Source organism: Galeopterus variegatus, unplaced genomic scaffold (assembly GCF_000696425.1).
Source record: "Galeopterus variegatus unplaced genomic scaffold, G_variegatus-3.0.2 Scaffold2682, whole genome shotgun sequence".
NCBI classification, from domain to species: Eukaryota; Metazoa; Chordata; class Mammalia; order Dermoptera; family Cynocephalidae; genus Galeopterus; species Galeopterus variegatus.
The window spans coordinates 285,960-291,680 of record NW_007728793.1 but is presented as its reverse complement, the minus strand read 5'-3'; positions in this window follow the sequence as shown (position 1 = coordinate 291,680).

Sequence of the window (5,721 nt, the reverse complement as noted above, 5' to 3'; positions counted from 1 at the left end):
TTTTCCCTTGCTCTTTGTGCTCAGTTCCTTGAAAAGCTGTGTTTCTTTCTACCCTGGTTATTGGACAGGCTACTCTCTCTGTTTGGAATGATACCTACATGGTCCCACTATGCTTTTCTTAGTTGTCACCTAAGAATCAGCTTCAGCACAATTCCTGTGAATATCATTCCCTGATAAGACTGTCTGTTTTATATGCTCATCAAGAATTAGTATAGTTTTATTTGTACAATTACACATCTGTAAATAAGAATACTTAATTAATATCTTCCACTTTGCTGGAATTCCATGAGGGTGGGAAATGTATCTGGTTTTGGACCCCATTAAACTCAAACCAAACACAGTGACTAGACCATTATAAGAACTTAATAAATATTAATAAATGAATTCATTATGAAATAAATAAATTATACTCCCATATCACCTGATTTTTAAAAGAAATATCAGGTTTATTTTTTAACTTTGTGTCACTGAGCCATATCAAGTACAACTCTGCACACACATGTTATAAAATGCTTGAAATAAGATTTCAGGGAGCAGGGGGAGGTGGGAGGGAGTTGGTAGGCATTTTGGTGTGATATCTAAAATAAGTCCTGGAAAAACTCATGGTAGAATGAAATTTAGAGACAACTAGACTACTCATCAAACCACTGACGCAGAAACTTAACTTGGAAGGACATCTACGACATGATGCATTGAAGTATTCATGGTGAAACAAGTCGATCCTTCAGGTACTTTCTAGTTTTTTTTAAATTACCAACTGACACTTAAAGTTCTCTTATACATTATTCTGTTTAATTTTGTTTTGTTTTCATTCTATCTGACAATAATAAAAGATAGTTTGTAGAGAAAAAATAAGAATAGATATTCTTTTCAAATGCAGAATTTTATAGAAAATGTGTTAGCGTCCTTTGAAATCTGAGGAAAAAATAAATAAAATAAGATGATGAAATTTAGAACGGCAGGGGCCAAGCGTTAAGATGTACTCTGCATCAGAAGAAATGCCGGAAGAATTTCAAAATGTATCAAAGGGAAATTATGATAAGAGCCACATAAACTAACCCAAAACCATACCAGGTACTGCAGTTACGCTAACCTAATTAGGAAGAGGTGGGGCCAAGCGTTAAGATGTACTCTGCATCAGAAGAAATGCCGGAAGAATTTCAAAATGTATAAAGGGAAATTATGATAAGATCCACATAAATAACCCAAAACCATACCAGGTACTGCAGTTATGCTAACCTAATTAGGAAGAGGCTTTAAGACAAGATATTTAACTGTTAAATCAGTCTGCAAATTATAAATATAAATACTGTGCCTAGCAAAAAGAATGGTGTCAAAATATAGGAAAATTTAAGTGGATTGCTTTATTTAATAGTTTTTTTTTCAATCATAAAAATAGATTGTAAAGAAGAATAAAATATTTTTTAGAAGACTTCAGAAGTTTTCTAGTAAGGATACAGAAAAATTGCAGATGAAAGATTCTACTAGATTACAGGAAGTGCAGTTGGTGGTTTACAACCAATCAGTAGTTATAGGCTTTATAAAAGTTCTATAATTTCAGGGATTTTAGAGGAAAATATATTTTCAGCACCCATATGAACCTTTTCAAAGACACATAATGGCCATGTTTGTGGGAGGAGAGTGCAATAATGAAAAAGAATACTCCACACTAGGTTATTCCTACAGGATCCTCTGTAACTTCAGGCAATATATGCTAACGTGCTTTTCCTCAGCAGAATGTAAAATTGGCTTTTATTATTAAAGGTCATGGTTCAAGCAGAGCACATACGATGTACCCTGGGTTGGGGTGATTAAACTGTCCCTGTCAGGAGAAATGAGCTTCACTGGATGAGAGGATCCAAACTTTGGTCCCAGGTTCCCTCCTCCCCGACTTGTTACTGATGTCCCCTGAGAGTGCATGCTTCATTAAATTCCTTGCACGAGTCCTCATGTCAAGGTCGGCTGCTGTGGAAGCTGACCTACAAAAGTAAACTAAAAGGCTGACTTTATCTTAACAATTAGTATTTGTGTTTTAAGTCAAAGAAATATACCTCCAGTAGAGGAATGGAACCTATTCACAGAGGTAAAAGACGGAATTCCCAAGGACCTGGAAAACCATCTGACATACAATTACGGTATACAGTTAAAATTTATCTTACTGGGAAGGCACAGGTGGGAAACACAGACTGTTCAAAATAATAAAAGAATAAATAAATAAATACTAGTTCCATACTCCAAATGTCAAATAAAGTATCACCTCAGCTCAAGCTGAGCTTCATTGTGCGTGACTTGTGGCTTTGATATGAGAACTGCCTACTATACTGGCAAGTGGCTCTGGATTAGTCTCCTTGATTACTATGGGTGAAAAGTACATGAAATGGCCATTAAAGCAGTGGTAGGCTTGAGAGGAAAAGCCCCAGGGTTAGCAAAGACCACTTCAGGCATCCACCAGGGAGCTTCCCAGTGGTGACATGGGCTGTGAGGGGACACAGGATGTCTCAAACAGGTCCATGACACAGGACTCAGAACAAAGTCTGGTGAGATGTCTCTGTGACACATTAGTAAAACTCCTGTACAGTCACCTGCCAAAGGAGGAACAGGGGGCGAGCTTTGTCTTGATAGAGTGCTGTGGGCAGACTCGGAACAGTGACCCCAGAGGGTCTCCTATGACAGAAATAGAGGAGAGTGTTAGAAGAGCAAATGAATGCCTCTCATGCATGTGTGGATAAAAGCCCAAGGCTGAATAATAAACTCGTCTGTGCATCACACAGACCTGAGGATGAGAACAAAACTAATAACCTCAAAATGTAGTGGGGAATGCTCCACCCAGAACCAATGCGGACAAGCAGGGAAAAGGAGGCAGACCATGGCGGGAGTCACAGCTCAGCAGGAGACAGCCTGTCCATGAGTCAGGACAGAAGGGACCCATGGAAACTTTTGCTGTGTTGGAGAATGAAGAAAAGAGAAAGATCAGGAGACTGTGCTGTGCAGGATCAAAACCACAAATGTCATTCACTGAAAGTGCAGCAGAAAGGGGAGCAGTGTCCATTGTGAGAGACTAGAGGTAATTTAGCATGGGAGTATCAGGAATGGTAGGGTCACTGAATACACTGAGCAAGAAATGTAGAGTCTTTAAATAATTGGAGAAGAAAATACCTGGGAAGTACGAGGTACTTCAAAAGGTTCACAGAAGGATTTGTTTTATCTTCTATTTAATTTTATTTTAACTTTTTTTTGTATGTATTTGTGGGTACAGTATGTTGTTTCAATACATACATACACTGTACATTGATTCACTTAGGGTAGAGAGCATAGCTTTGTACCCATTAATCCACCACTTCCCCTCTCTCCACCACCTCCTCCCCTTTTATTTAGATTTCACATATGAGTGCAATCACATACTGTTTGTCTCACTGTGCTGCTGGCTTACTTCATTTAACAAGATTATCTCCAGCTCCATCCAAGTTCCTGCAAATAACAGGATTTCATTTTTTTTATAGCTGAATAGTATTCCATTGTGCATACATACCACAGTTTTTTTATCCATTCATCCCTTGATGAGCATTTAGGTTGATTCTATCTCTTGGCTATTGTGAATAGTTCTGCTATGAACATGGGAGTGCAGATGTCTCTTTGATGGATTGGTTTCATTTCCCTTGAGTATAGTAATTCCATTTGTCCATAAACTTCTTGAAATACCTACATATTTGTGCCATCATAGCACTCTTGTTAATTACGCTTAAAAAAAAGTTTAGATGCCACTTAAAGAGGAAATCATTTTTATAGGTGATTTTCCAGCCCCCAACCCATGCTCCCCACACACAGAAAATGGGATGCATAATTTTCCAATTAACCATCGGATTGGAAATTATTTTTTTCAGTTGAGTTGAAGTTCATAAGTCTTAATCTATGTGTGTCCAGCAGGGATTGACTGGTATTTTATTTTGCTAAAACAAGAACAATGTATTTCTATTATCTTCTCCCCCAGATGCAATGTACTGAATGTCTGTGTCCCCCTCAAATTCATATGTTAAAATTCTAACTTCCAATGTGATGGTATCAGGAGGTGGGGCATTTTGGAAATAATTAGGTCATTAGAGTGGAGCCCTCATGAATGGAATCAGTGCCCTTGTAAAAGGGGCTACAGAGGGCTCCCTTGCCCTCTGTCATGTGAAGAAACAGTAAGTTGGCCATCTGCAACCCAGAAGAGGGTCCTCACCAGAGCCCAACCATGATGACACTCTGATATGACACTTTGTAGCCTCCAGAATTGTGGGAAATAAATATCTGTTGTTTATAAGCCACCCAGTCTATGGTACTTTGTTATAGTCACCCAAACTAAGACATCAGATAGTATTAAATGTCTGCTATAGTCTGTGGCCAGAAGAACCACATGGGTCTAGGTTACTGTTTCTTCATTATTGTCTGATGATCATCTGCAGCAGTTACCTGCATAGCTAGAACTGAAAATTCTTGACTCGCTTCCCACACATAATGAGTCAGAATCCACTTAGGTGGGTCCAGAAGTCTGAATTGTTAACCAAAAACCCCAAGATAATTCTATGTATTGTGCTGTAGGAATTTCATGTCTATCTGAGAAATATTATTATATCAGGAAATTGTTGTTTAGAGTATAAACTGCTCCATTGATGTGTGTGTCTATTTTTATGTGAGTACCATGCTGTTTTGGTAACTATAGCTTTGTAGTATAATTTGAAATCAGGTAATGTAATGCCTCTGGCTATTTTATTTTATTTTATTTTATTTTTGCTCAGGTTTGCTTTGGCTATCTGGGGTTTTTGTTGTTCCATATGAATGCAGGATTTTTTTTTTCTATTTCTTGATGAATATCATTGGAATTTTGATGGGGATTGCAATGAATCTATAGGAAGTATGGATAGAATAGAGAACCCAGAAATCAGTCCACATACTTACAGTCAACTAATTTTTGACAAAGGCACCAAGAACATACATTGGGGAATGGACTCTTCAATAAATGGTGCTGGGAAAACTGGACATCCATGTGTAGAAGAATGAAACTAGACTCATATCTCTCACCACATACTAAAATCAACTCAAAATGGATTAAAGACTTAGATATAAGACCTGAAACTATAAAACTCCAAGAAGAAAACACAGAGGAAACACTTCAGGATGTAGGACCGGGCAAAGATTTACTTAATAAAACCCCAAAAGCACAGGCAGCAAAGGAAAAAAAGTGGGATTATATCAAACTAAAAAGCTTCTGCACCACAAAGGAAATAATCAACAGAGTGAAAAGACAACCAGCAGAATGGGAGAAAGTATTTGCAAACTATGCATCCAACAAAAGATTAATATCCAGAATATACAAGGAACTCAAACAACTTTACAGTAAAAAAACAAGTTACCCAATTAAAACATGGCAAAAGAGTGGAACAGACATTTTCAATGGAAGATATACAAATGGCCAACAGACAATGAAAAAGTGCTCAACATCACTAAGCATCAGGAAAAAGCAAATCAAAACCCCATTGAGATGTTACTTCACTCCCATTAGACTGGCCAGTATCAAAAAGACGAGAATAACAAATGCTGGAGAGGATGTGAGGAAAGGGGAACCCTCCTACTCTTGTTGGTGGGACTGTAAATTAGTAAAGCCATATGGAAAACGGTATTGAGTTTCCTCAAACAACTACAGATAGAACTGCCATATGATCCAGAAATCCCACTGCTGGGTAT